Below are 14,626 nucleotides of genomic sequence, written 5' to 3'. Positions count from 1 at the left end.
ATTTCAGATTTATAGGAAATTTGCATAAATGATACAGAGACTTCACACATGCCTTACACTCAGTTTCCCTTATATTGGTATGGTGCATTTGTCAAAATTAATGAACCAGTATTGTTATATTATTACTATCTAAAGTCCATACTTCGTCCACATTTCTTTAGTTTGTCCCTAATGTTTTAGGGTTTTTTTTTCCTGTTCTAGGATCCCATCTAGGATACCGTACCATAATTAGTCATCATGTCTCCTTGGGCTGCTCTTAGCTGTGACAGTTTTTCAAACTTTCCTTGGTTTTGATGACGTTGACAGTTTTAGGAGTACTGGTTAGGGATTTTGTAGCAGATCCCTCAATTAGGATTCATTTGATGTTTTTCTTAAGATAAGATGTGGATTGTGGCTTTGTAGGAGGAAGACTAGAGAAGTGAAGGGCTGTTCTCATTACATCTTATCCACGATGCATGGTGTCAACATGACTTATGTCTAATGACATTAACTTTTTTTTTTTTTGTCTTTTTGCCTTTTCTAGGGCCATTTCCCGTGGCATATGGAGATTCCCAGACTAGGGGTCTAATCAGAGCTAAAGCCCCTGGCCCACGCCAGAGCCACAGCAACGCCATATCCGAGCCACATCTTTGACCTATACCATAGCTCATGACAACACCGGATCCTTAACCCACTGAGCAAGGCCAGGGATCAAACCTGCAACCTCATGATTCCCAGTCAGATTTGTTAACCACTGCGCCATGACGGGAACTCTTTTTTTATTTTTGTTTTTGTAATGACATTAACTTGATCACCTGGCTGGGTAGCGTTTGTCTGGTTTCTTTGCTGTGAAGTTACTCTTTTTGTTTGGTTTGGTTGTTTTTTAGGGCCTTACCCGTGGCATATGGAAGTTCCCAGGCTAGGGGTCAAATTGGAGCTACAGCTGCTGGCCACAGCCACAGCAGTGCGGGATCCAAGCCATGTCTGCGACCTACACCACAGCTTATGGTAACGCCGGATCTTTAACCCACTGAGCAGGGCCAGGGATCAAGCCCGAAACCTCATGGTTCCTAGTCAGATTCATTTCCACCGTGCCACAACGGGAACTCCAAGTTACTATTTTTTAAAATAGAGATTTTTTTTTATTCTCTTTTCTTTTGGTTGTACCCACAGCATGTAGAGGTTCCAGGACCAGGGATCGAATCCCTGCCACAGCAGTGACTAATTGGAGAAATAAACCATACTTAAGAAATAGCCTATCCTTTGTAAATAACAAAAGTTGGTCAAGGTCAAGTTGTTGGTGTACAATGCATGTTGGTCTAGCTTTTCCAAACACACTGAATTTTTTTTTTTGTCTTTTTGCCATTTCTAGGGCCGCTTCTGTGGCATATGGAGGTTCCCAGGCTAAGGGTCGAATTGGAGCTGTAGCCCCCGGCCTTCGCCACAGCCACAGCAACACTGGATCCGAGCCGCGTCTGCAACCTACACCATAGCTCATGGCAGCGCCAGATCCTTAACCCACTGAGCGAGGCCAGGGATTGAACCTGCAACCTCATGGTTCCTAGTCGGATTCGTTAACCACTGAGCCACGACGGGAACTCCAAATACACTGAATTTTTTTTTAACAAAATTCTTTTTGACTACTGATGAATATTGTTAAATAATTTAAATCACATTCTTCAGTGTTAGGGCATCTCAATTATTCATGGTTTACCAGATATTAGACTTACCTTATCTTTTCACTTATTTTGCATTCAGAAGTAACAGTGGAAAATATTTCCCTAAATGAGATGCTTTCTATCCTCTCAGCTTTTCATATAAGTACAAAGAATTATATAGATATTAGAGATCAAGCAACACCCTGCTTATTTACATTACTTCAAATGCTAGTCACAGTAACAGATGAAGATCAGAAAGTACTTGGGAAAGAAGTCACCAGAGCATCTTGTGTTGAAGTTTGTTAGGGAGTTGTGATATCAAGGAATGAGTGTGTCATGCAGCAGATGAGCCTCTAGGATGAATTTGATTAATTCTCCAAAGCAGCAAAATCTCATAATCAGATGGTGTTGCTTAAAGTTTTCTCTTGCTTTGGAGTAGGGTAATCTGAATTGTGTAACCTCTAGTGGATTTCCATTCTATCATGTATCAAGGAATATCTGTGCAGATGGAAAGAGATTTTCTATGGGGCTGTGTGTGAACTCAGTGGGAAGAGTTTAAAATTAAGGGTGAATAGAGTTCCTGTTGTGGCTCATTGGTAATGAGCCTGACTAGTATCCATGAGGACACAGTTTCAATTTCTGGCCTTGCTCAGTTGGTTAAGGATCTGGCGTTGCCGTGAGCTGTGATGTAGGCTGAAGATGCAGCTCAGATCTGGTGTGGCTGTGACGTAGGCCAGCAGCTGTGGCTCTGATTCAACCCCTGGCCTGGGAACTTACATATGCTGTGGATGTGACCCTTAAGAGCAAAAAAATAAAATTAAGGGCAAATGCATTTAACTCTTTTGTTTCCTAATAACAGACATTTCTACCAGATTTGATGACACTGCAAACATGGAAGGAGCAAAGACATCGGGGTTTTATCACTGACCCTGCCACTAGTTGTGTAATTTTAGGGGTAGTTTTTTATGTAGTTTTTTACTTATTCCTCAGTGAGATTCAGATTTTCATCTGCACTTTGAGAGTGGGTAAGCCAGACCATTGCTTCAACTCCTCGAGACCATATAAGTTTGCGCGGTTCAGATTGGGAAATAAGAGTAGCAGTATGGGCTGCCTTCCCAGTTACATGGTATGATGATGAAATCAGTGCAATAGGAAAAAGAGATTTCTGGGTACTATGAGGCATAGAGCTTTTTAAGATAGTCCTCTAGGGTACGGAAGTGATGGTAGGTGGAGAAATTAGTGGTGAGTGAACAGAGAAGAGATCTCTGTATGCTGAATTCTATGTTCCTCTTCCTTGGTGGTGCTTCTGTGACAGACTCCCTCTTCCTCTTTCATGGGCGGTCTTCTCTGCTCATGGCCTTGCCTCATGCTGTCTGGTGTTGCGGGGCCTGTGAGGGCCTATCGCTTTCATGTCTTCACTGCTCTCCAATTGACAGACTTGGGGCAGGTCAGCTCTGAACAAGGCTTGGGCCCAAGTTTCTCCAGAGTTGGACAAAATTTGGGAACCTCTGGCTGCTAGCTCAGCAAATCGGCATGTCTGCTAGTCTCTTTCTGGCTTTGTGTGCTTATGGTTTTTTTTCGTTTGTTTGTTTTTGGGTTTTGGGTTTTTTTGCTTTTTTAGGGGGGCCACACTTGTGGCACATTGGAGGTTCCCAGGCTAGGGGTGTGATCGGAGCGACAGCTGCCGGCCTACACCACAGCCACAGCAACGCCAGATGTGAGCCTCATCTGTGACCTACACCACAGCTCAGGGCAACACCGCTCTCTTAACCCACTGAGCGAGGCCAGGAATTGAACCCGCAACCTCACTGTTCCTAGTCAGATTCGTTTCCCCTGCGCCACAACAGGAACTCTGTGCTTATTATGTTTTTGTAAGGCTGCTCTTGCTTAGGTCCTTGTGGTTAATTAAGGCTGGCCTTGTACTTCCATGGCAGAACCTGAGCCCCTCTGTGAAGTCCTTGTCTGGGTATGGTTGTTGCCACAGTTGCTCCAAGGATAAAAGTGTGCTTTCTTTTCGCCAGGCCTCTCAGGAACTTGAACTCTGCCTAGGCCCATGCCTGGGGTTGGTACTCTGCTGCCCTTCATGGATGTTGTTGATACTTACTGACTAACTGCTTTATCCCAGGTTTACCTGTCTCTGTATTCTGTCTGCTTTCCCTTTGCTGAGTATCCTGATGTGCACTAACCACCTCTCTGGACCTCTGCCTCTTCCTACCCACTCTCCTTTCCCAATTATACTGTCTCGCCCGCTTGGGTTTCCTCCTAGAGCTTTCTTCCCGTCCATCTCCTGGCCTTCTTTCCCTCCAATATGGAGGTGTCTCTTAGACTATAGGGCCTGATCTATCATACTGCCTGCCTTCTGAAGCTTAATTATGACAATCTGTATTCTATTCTCTTTATAAAAATCTGTCAGCTTTTAACTGCCTTAGTTTGTTACTTCCAGATGTTATAAACGCACCTTTTGACGTTTTTCATTGGATTTTTTTTTTCTTTCCTTAGAACAAATCTCACGTATCCTCTTTTTAGTCACTTGTTACTTTCACGGGGAGTGGCCTCAAATCATAAAATCTTCACATCGGAAGAGACTTTTAAAGACATCTGGTTCAACTCTCCAGGTGAGGGGTTGCTTGCCAAAATAACCCATCAAATTACATTTGACAACAGCTCTCAACTGGTTTATTGGGCCCAAAACTATCAGTTTATTCATTTATTCACTTACTAAGTCACCCACGTTACTGAACATTTACTTTCAGCCTTGCAGTGTGTGTGTGTGACCATGACCATTCCTACGCGTAGGGAGCTCTACTCTGGTGGAAGGTAGAGAAATAAGCCATCATAGTTGCTAGCCAGAGGCATGCAGTGCATAGGGCAGTGGGTCATTTCTTCTGCATGACTGAAGATTGGTTCGTAGAGGGGCTTTCTGCTGCTCCAATCAACACCAACTTTCTGGTCTACCACCAGTTTGTCAACTACTCAATAAAGGTGTATGTGTGTGTGGGGATCTCCATTCTGCCTCTGTCTATCCTTGACCTGCCCTTGGAATCATCTTTCTGAAAGCAAATCTTGGTTTGTTACGCCCTTGTTAATAGACTCCCCATCGTCTACCCCACAAACTGACATAACTCTGGCACAAATGCTAAAGCCCTCAACCTTCTGGTTCATGCCTATTTCTCCAGTCTCATACACACCATTTTTCATCAGGCCTCAGGGCCGCCCAAATTTTGTACAGTTTCCTGGCTATTCACACTTCTGTTGTGTGTGTTGTTCCTGCTACCGGGAATGACTGCCGGTCTCATCTTCATGATAAACTCTGGGGCACTGAAAACTGGTGGAAAATGGTGCACAGGGAGGAATGAATCATAACGAACCTTCCCTTCCCATTAAGGTGTACTCCAGCCTATTGGCTGCTATTGTACCTTATATACTCCCACCCACCCCTGCCACCAGATTGTAAACTGCTCTAGACCAGGCAGGTATCTCTAGGTCCTCAGCCTTAACCCAGACTGGCTGGCCCAGAATGGGCAGTCAGTAAATACTTGTTGGATAAATGGATGAGTAAAGAAATGAAGACACATCTTCTGTAGTCTATTTTGCATGTTAGGTCTCCCTTGATGCACTGAGAATGCTACCTAAAAGACTTCTACCACTGGTTTTTTTTTTTTGTCTTTTTGCTATTTCTTTGGGCCGCTCCCACGGCATATGGAGGTTCCCAGACTAGGGGTCGAATCGGAGCTGTAGCCACCGGCCTACGCCAGAGCCACAGCAACGCGGGATCCGAGCCGCGTCTGTAGCTGGTGGCAGTGCTGGAACTTTAACCCACTGAGCGAGGCCAGAGGTGGAACCTGCATCCTCTCGGACACTATGTCAGGTTCTTGACCTACTGAGCCACAACAGGAGCTCCCTGAGTATTTTTTAAAATCACGAATGGCTCTTGAATGAGTATCATACTTTTTCTTCATCTGCATAAATAATCATATGGATTTTCTTCTTAGGCTTTTGATATCATAATTGGCATTGTTTGGGTTAAGAATATTGAGCCTCTCGTTCGTAGGCTAAAATCACAAATGGCCATGATATATTATTCTCTTATTACATTTTATGGATAAAAATTAGAGTTAGATGCTGCAAAGTTGTTGGTAATTCCTTAACCATGTATGTTTACAGGTCACTAGAACTGCTTTCATACTTTCTTTTTTAAGGGAAGTGCTAACCTAGCCTGTGATACAATACAAGTAGAGTGTTTTTCTTCATATTTATTTGGTCTTTAAGCTATCAAAAGAGAGTGCTTGCGTGTGTGTGTGTGTGTGTGCACGCGTGTAGTGTGTGGTCTGGAAGTGGTTGTCTCAGCCCAGAGGACTGGAGATGCTTTCATTTTACATGCGCAACCACCATTGATAGGTAGCTTTAGTCAGCTCATGCGCATCTGACAGTTTCTGAGTCATTGAAACTATCTTATCTGACACAGACCACTTCAGGCTGTTTGGAGGTAATGATTCCTTTTTTTGGTAAGGTTATTTTGGTTTTCACAAGTAGGGCCCAAGAGCTTCTGTGTTTCGTCAGTCAAGTCAGGAGGCAGCAATGAGAAAAAAGCCTGAGTCTGAGAAAGGATATCAACATCAGGCCATCATCAGATGACCTTTCTAGTGTCCAGGACCTAAGGAGGGCTTTTGGCTCCAGCTCTAGCAATCCATAGCCTTCTGGGAATTGATTCTCATTATTATTTGATTTCCTAGCAGTACCTTTCCACATAAAAATGCTATGTGACAGATGAAACAAAGGAAAATCAATTGTAGTTTGAGAATTTTTGGATAATATCACACCATGTCTTGGTGGTGTTACAAATCAAAATTGGTGGTCACTTGTCAAACAACTCTATTTAGGTGTGATTGTTATACAAAACACTGCCCATATTTAATGTATACAATTTGATAGGTTTAAACATAATGCATACACTCTTGAAACCAGTATCACACTCAGGATAATACACATATCCATCACCTCCTAAAGTCTCCTCCTTCTCTTATGTTTATTTTGTGTTTATGTGTGTTAAGAACTCTTTGAGATTACCCTCTTAACAAATTTTTAAGTGAAAATATGATATTTTACATATTACTGTTTTCAAGGCATAATGACCATATTTTCTAACTTAATTTACACCTTAATTAAATTAGGGTAGTCTTATTTTTACTTTATGTTGAAAAAACAGACCAAAGGGATATGTTTTCCCAAAGATCACCATTCTTTTATTACATCAGTATCCAGAACTCAAGTTTTAAAAAAATTTTTTGCTATAGTTGATTCACAGTGTTGTGCCAATTTCTGCTGTATAGCAAAGTGACCCAGCTCTGTGTGTGTGTGTGTGTGCATTCCTTTTCCTATGTCATTTTCCATCATGGTCTATCCCAAGAGATTGGATAGAGTTCCCTGTGCTGTACAGTAGGACCTCATTGCTTAACCATTCTAAATATCATAGTTCGCATCTACTAACCCCAAACCCCCAGTCCATACCACTCCCTCCCCTGCCTCCCTTGGCAACCACAGGTCTGTTCTCCACATCTATGGGTCTGTTTCTGTTTTGTAGATAGGTTTGTTGGTGCCATATTTAAGATGCCACATGTAAGTGATATCATATGGTATTTGTCCTTCTCTTTCTGACTTCACTTAGTTTGGGAATCTCTAGTTGCAGCCATGTTGATGCAAATAACATTACTGCGGTTTTGACTTCACTTAGTATGGGAATCTCTAGTTGCAGCCATGTTGATGCAAATAGCATTACTGCAGTTTTTTTTCACGTTTTAAAACTTTTTATTTACATATTTAAAAGGTGTGCATTTCATCTAATAATTAAAATCATTTGAACAACAACAACAAAAAAAGATGACACTCTGATTAAACTGTATTTTACAGGGAGTTCCCATCATGGTGCAGTGGTTAACGAATCTGACTAGGAACCATGAGGTTGCAGGTTCGATCCCTGGCCTTGCTCAGTGGGTTAAGGATCCGGCGTTGCCGTGAGCTGTGGTGTAGGTCGCAGACACGCGGCTCGGATCCCGAGTTGCTGTGGCTGTGGTGTAGGCCGGCATCTACAGCTCCGATTTGAACCCTAGCCTGGGAACCTCCATATGCTGCGGGAGCAGCCCAAGAAATGGCAAAAAGACAACACCCCCCCCAAAAAACTGCATTTTACAGCCCGAAGGACACCTTGGAGCAGTGCTCTTTATACAGTAGATTCCACCCAGCTTCCTCCTTCAACATTCGCTTTTTTTTCCTTCCCTCCCAGCGAAACAGGCCAATGGGAGAGGCAGGCATGGCCTTCCTGTCAGTAGTTCTCCGTTCTTTGATGTGAAAAGGGGCAGCACAGTCACTTAGACTTGATCCGACCTCTTTGCATCTTAAACAGCTAAAAGAAGGAAGATCAGAAGGCAGTGCTTGTGGAGTGTACAGTGCATTTTGGCAGCACACACCTTATTCACCTGCTTGCTTCTCCTTTTCCATTGTCTCTTTTGAAGGAAGTGGATTTTTCTCTTGCATTTCTGTCTTCACTTTTGACTTAACTAAATTTCTCAATCTCAGCCATATTGGGTTTGGCAGACATGGTTGCAGAGGAAGCAGGGAGAGGCATGAGCAAGCAGAATCCGGTCTACACAGTGGCCGCTGCCAAGTGCATTCTTTTTTTTTTAATGGCTGAATAGTATTCCATTGTAAATATGGACCATATCATCTTAATCCATTCATCTGTTAGTGGGCATTTAGGTTGCTTCCATGTCTTGGCTATTGTGAATAGTGCTGCAATGAACATAGGAGTGCATCTTTTTTAGTTCTATTTTTGTCTGGATAGATGCCCAAGAGCGGGATTGCTGGATCATATGGTAGTTCTATATTTAGTTTTCTGAGGAACCTCCAGACTGTTTTCCACAGTGGTTGTACCAATTTACATTCCCACCAACAGTGCAGGAGTGTTCCCTTTTCTCCACACCCTCTCCAGCATTTGTTATTTGTGGACTTATTTATGATGGCCATCCTGACTGGTGTGAGGTGGTACCTCATAGTAGTTTTGATTTGCATTTCTCAATATCCTAGTGCTTGTTGGCCATTTGTATATCTTGTCTGCTAGCGTGTGAGGTCCTGAAGAATGGAATCGTATTTTTTGTTTGTTTCACTTTAATCTCTATACCCCTATGATGATTAGAACAGTGTTTAACACAAAGTACTTATTTCATGACCTGGGTTCGACTGTGTACGAAGCAGGCGTTCCTTTTTGCCCAGGCCCAGTTCTGTCCTATAAATTCTCCCTCTTGTTTCTCCAGAGGTGCCACCTTAAGGGATGTGAGTCTCTTCGTTTGTAATATGGGGATGAATATTGGCACCTACATCATGGACTTGCTGTGTGTATTTACCCAAGTAATGCCTGCTTGGGGCTTAGACTATTCCTGTCATAGAGTATTTGTTCAATAAATGGTAGCTAGGTTTATTATTATTATTATTATTATGCAGTAGAAGAAGCAAGGGTGTGAGGGTAAAATCTTAATATTTCTAGGTGCTCAGAGCATGTCATTTTTTATGCCTCTGGGTGTTTACTCATGCTGCGCCCTCTGTCTAGAATGCTGTCTTAGTCTAGGTCCTCTGAAAAGCAGAAAGTTAGGAATAAAGAGACAAGGATTTTGTAACCAACCGCCTGGGTGAGAGACGGTGGCGAGGGAAATGGAACGGGTGGGAGTGCCAGTGGTCCATGATGCAAGTCTGACCCCTAGTGAATCGGAGACAGCGTAGCTTCGGCAGAAGCTACCTAGATGCTGTGCAGTAGAAGGAAGGTTCAGAAAAGCCTTTGGGGAGTTAGCGTCAGTGGTCAGTACAGTCGTGTCCCCGCTGTACTCAGTCACTGGGCAGGTGCCTTTGGAAGCATGCCTTCAGCACAAACACTAGAATGAATCATTGAGGCAGCAGTTCGGTTGTGCTCCCTGTCGTTGGAGGCCTTCTTGACTTCCGCAAATGCCTTTCCTCTTCCATTTAATTCCTCCTGCTTGTCTTTAAAGGGCCAGCTTTAAATGTTTCCCCGAAGGAAATTCTGAGCATGTCACATGATAGTCCCACTGCCTACAGAGATCATCCTCTAATCTCTGCCTAGTTAATTCCTAATATAGTTATTTGAACCCCTACCATCTGAAAAACTAGTAGGTGCTGAGGGAGTATTTGTTGAATGAATGAATGAGTTGGTGGCACTTGGATAGGCAGCTCTAAGGGAGAAGATAGTTGAGGCAGGGTGAACTGCTTCAGCAGAGCCATAGATGGGGAAGATTGAAGAATTTAATCTTTTTCCTTTCTTCAAGTAAGTATGTCTTTCCCCAAAACTGTTTTAGGGAAAGTACATTTTGATGCAAAATGGGAGTGGGGAGAGGGAGGGGAGTTTTTTCCTGGCAGTCAAAAATGATTCATAGTTGAGAACAATGTTTTGAGTATTTCCTGAGAGGAAACAGAGTTGATGGAAATGGAATTTTACTGCTGCCAGGAAAGTACGATAAAGATCAAATCTCTTACAACTACTACCAGAATAGAAATTTCCATGAAACAAACAGATTTAAAGGCCCACCTAATGGCTCATGTATAGATTTAGTGATCAGTGCAGCTGAACTATAAATCTATAATGGAATTGGACCAATTTTGACAATCTAGTTTGTAACATATGAATTAATGGAGACTCATTCATCTTGACCTTTGCTGATGCTGCCAGATGTTGGCCATATTTTTGATGGAAAGAAACAGGGAGCTGGCCACAATCCCAAATCTTTATCACTACCAACCGCCTACCACTGCCACATGTTGCCAGAGAAGATAGACATACTCAGGATAAGATCCCACAAAATCACTCTTTGTCACTAACTAGAGATTTAGCTCCCAATCCCTATGTGATGTTTTACCTTAGTGACCTGAGTTGGACTGTGTGTGAGGCAGCCATTCTCTTTTGCCCTTGCCCTTGCCCAGTTCTGTCCTATGCAGTCTCCCTCGTGTCTTATTTCTCAGAGGTGCCACTGTAAGGGATGCAACTTTATCATATTGGCACCTCATTATTGGACTTGCTGTGAGTATTCGGCCAGGTAATGCATGCTGAGGTCTTAGGCTGTGCCTGGCATAGAGTATATGTTGAATAAATGGTAACTAGGTTCTGGGGGGGGGGGTGGCCACACCCACGGCATGAGGCAGTTCTGGGGCCAGGGATGGAACCTGAGCCACACTAGTGACGATACCAGATCCTTAACCTGCTGAGCCATGAGGGAACTCCCAGTACCTAGGTTTTCTTATTATTATGCAGTAGAAGACACAAAGGTATAAGGGTAAAATCGTAATATTTCTAGGTGTATATTATCAAAATTGGTTTACGCATTTGGTGAGTGCCTGTTGCATGATAAAACAGCATGGGGCACTAGGGCCATGGGCTGCCCTGGCCCATTCTGTAGTTAATCTAACACACACAGTTGCTGATAGCCATCTTTTTCTCACGTGAAGACAGCTCATTTGGGCTTGTGCATAACCCATATTGCTTGCTCCTCCGTTGTGCTGTGACCTTTTCTTCACTTTCTCATCGGCCCGTCACTCTCACCTTCGAATTTCTATTATAATTCTTCTTTAGGTTCATATACCTAACACTTCCCAGATATGTGAATGTAACATGGGTACATGGTGCAGTCCCCTCCTGATTTTTGTTGGTCGGGTTGGGAAACTCTTTGACTCAATAGTCTTTGCCTTGCAGAACTTTTCTTCCATTTTAGTGGAATAGTTCGCTTGGGATAGTGTTTGTTTACTTCTGTCTTTCACTACCGTCACTGATTTCATGAAAGAGCTTCTCCTTTACATGGGTTTATACACACCTCTCTTAACCATAGTCGTCCTTTCTTTTCTGGTCTTGTTACATCAGAAGTTACTCCTGGGAGTTCTCGTGGCTCAGCAGTAACGAACCCAGCTAGTATCTATGAGGATGTAGGTTCTGGCCTCACTCGGTGGGTTAAGGATCCCGCGTTGCCGTGAGCTGTGGTATAGGTCGCAGACGCAGCTCGTTGCTGTGGTTGCAGCTGTGGCTGGCAGCTACTGCTCCAACTCAACCCCTAGCCTGGGAATTTCCATAGGCTGCATGTGCAGCCCTAAAAAATAAAAAAAGAACTACTCCTGTCTCACTTCTTTATCCTATTTGAAAGCCAGAAACGTGAATTGAATTATGACTGATAGGGAATAGGATATTACTGTTGATAGATGGATACCAAAGTAAAGGAAAGCTATAAATTTGAAAAGGAAAAGTAGTATTTGAAGTCCCAAAGGTCATGCTCACTATGTCCAAAGCTGAACTTACTCTCTGTATCTTCACGGTGCCTCTGGCAGTTAACTCTCAAGATGTTTCTCAAGTGAGTTTATTTCCTCCTCACTCCCACTGTCCTTGCCCTGGGTCTGGCCCTCTTCATCTTACATCTAGATGAAATAACTTCTTTACATACCTTCCTTCTAGTTCCCTCTTATCTCTAGTTTGACTACACAGTGTCACAAAAGGGTGCTTGCTTTTTTTTTAAGACTTTTAATTGTAAAATGAGAGAAGGATTAAAAAAAACTCTAAGCATTCACATGTGTAGCTTAATACCACAGAGCAAAGGCAAACATACTTTACATCTCCATCCAGGAGTTCCTATTGTGGCTCAGCAGTAACATAACCGACTAGCATCCATGAGGACACCGGTTTGATCCCTTGCTCAGTGGGTTAAGGATCCAGCGTTGCCATAAGCTGTGGTGTAGGTTGCAGATGTGGCTCAGACCTGGCGTGGCTGTGGCTGTGGCTGTGGTGTGGGTTGGCAGCTACAGCTCGGATTGGACCCCCAACCTGGGAATGCTGCAGGTGCGGCCCTAAAAAGACCCCCCCCCCCAAAAAAAAAGCCTCCATCCAGATCAAGAAATGGATGGAACATTGTCAGCCACCCTGGAAGTCCCTCTAGGTGCCCTGTCCCAGTCACAAACCTTCCCTTCTTCCAAAATAACTATTATCCTAACTTTTAAAGTAATTATTTTCTTATATTTCTTAATCAAGAGGGTGCTGTTAAAAAATACTAGTCTTGCCATATGCAGTTACCTCTGTGCTACAGCCTAGGGGTGCTGAAACTCCCTCAGAGGCTTCCTCAGGCCTACCTTGACAGCCTTCCATCCTATAGTCACATATATACTCCTCTTCACCCCAGTACCCTAGTCTCTGGCCAAACTGGATTAGCCACAGGCTCTCAGATACCTCACATGCCTCTAGGTGTTTGCCAGATACTTCCAGGCATTTGTTCCTGCTCTTCCCTCTTTGTGGTGTTGCGTCTATCCCCCTTCTCTGATGAAGTCCTAGACCTTGCTCAAATGTCCTTTCTTCTGTGAAGCTGTCTTAGATCTCCCCTCCCGGACAGCCTGGGAAAGAATGAATCTCTCCTGTCCCTGTGCTCTGTGACCATAGCACATTTTATACATGCTTCTCTTAGCATTTGTCGTAGTCTCTGGTACCTAACAGATTGCTGAATGTACAGTAGGTGCTCAATAAATGTTTGTTGAAAGTATGACTCAATGTAATCAATCTTTAAAGCACTTTCAGGGTGTCAGATTTTCTTCAGAATTGGCACAGAAATCATATATTTCATCATACAATCAAGGTTGATGTGGACTCTTTGAGAGGCTGTTGTTCTGAAAGTTACTGTGGTCGAAATAGCTGCATAGAAGTAGCACTGCTGCGTTTTAATTCCTTCGCTTATCTGATTTTTTTTTAATTTTTTTTTTGGTCTTTTTGTCTTTTGTTGTTGTTGTTGCTACTTCTTGGGCCGCTCCCGCAGCATATGGAGGTTCCCAGGATAGGGGTCGAATCGGAGCTGTAGCCACCGGCCTACGCCAGAGCCACAGCAACGCGGGATCCGAGCCACGTCTGCAACCTACACCACAGCTCACGGCAACGCCGGATCGTTAACCCACTGAGCAAGGGCAGGGACCGAACCCTCAACCTCATGGTTCCTAGTCGGATTCGTTAACCACTGCGCCACGACGGGAACTCCCCTTCACTTATCTGAAATACTCAGGCTGTGTCAGCCAAATGGGGACCAAACTGTACTTTATAATAACTTAAAATTCAGATCAGTTTTTATCTAATCTTAAAATTAGTAGGAGTGATTCATTTTAAATCAGGCCTTTTCTCTCTCATTTATATTTTATGTAACTAGGATAGATATGCTTGAGAAAAAATTGACAGTTACCAGGATTTTTTAAATTGAAAATTATTATATGCAGTTAAAACTCTTTTAAACTACAGAAATATAAAAAAGTATATCCCCACTTCACTCACAGCCCTATTCCGCCAAGGTGGCCACTGTTAAGTTTCTTTTCTTGTTCAGGTTGCTTTTGTGTCTGTGCAAGCATACGTGTGCTTGTGCACATACACACTCATACATTTATGCATATATATCTTTTTCATAATATACAATTGGAATCATACAATACATAGTATTCTTTAATTTGCTTTTTCATTTGATGTATGTTAGAGATAATTTCATATTGGTACATATTGAGCTACTCACATATTTTACCAGTTGCACAATAGTCCATTGTTTGGATAGTCCATAGTTAATTGAAACAGTTCCCTCCTGATGGATATTTGGATTAGTTCGGTTTTTTTTACTATTATAAATAATACTGAGAACAAGCATCCTTCTACATTTTAATTTACTCTTTGTAGAATCACACAAGCTGTTTTTAAAATAACAACTGAAGTAATGATGTGGGTTTTTTTATCTTTTTATTTTTTTATTTCTTTTTTGATAGTTCATAATTTTAAAAAAGGAACATATATATACGTGTAACTGGGTCACTTTGCTGTACAGCAGAAATTGACAGAACGCTGTAAATCAACTGTGATAAAAAATTACATTGCTGTGGCTCTGGCATAGGCCAGTGGCTACAGCTCCGATTAGACCCCTAGCCTGGGAACCTCCATATGC

The 14,626-nt window shown here is 42.8% G+C and overlaps 1 protein-coding gene, 1 non-coding gene and 1 pseudogene across 11 annotated transcripts in view; 1 reads left to right on the top strand and 2 right to left on the bottom strand.

Annotated features, from left to right (window-relative positions):
• The window catches only part of ATP11C (ATPase phospholipid transporting 11C), a 171,579-nt gene that overhangs the window by 33,156 nt on the left and 123,797 nt on the right, over nt 1-14,626 (top strand). The gene's annotated exons all lie outside the window — the stretch shown is intronic.
• Nucleotides 5,741-5,867, bottom strand: LOC125119024 (U6atac minor spliceosomal RNA). Its single transcript, XR_007132986.1, has one exon. It is a non-coding gene; the product is annotated as a U6atac minor spliceosomal RNA (small nuclear RNA).
• On the bottom strand, nt 8,103-8,232 carry LOC125117878 (thymosin beta-4-like; annotated as a pseudogene).

This window comes from Phacochoerus africanus, chromosome X (genome assembly GCF_016906955.1).
Source record: "Phacochoerus africanus isolate WHEZ1 chromosome X, ROS_Pafr_v1, whole genome shotgun sequence".
Lineage (NCBI taxonomy): Eukaryota > Metazoa > Chordata > Mammalia > Artiodactyla > Suidae > Phacochoerus > Phacochoerus africanus.
Note: the sequence above shows the minus strand (reverse complement) of the source record. Positions and strands in the feature narration are given on the sequence as shown.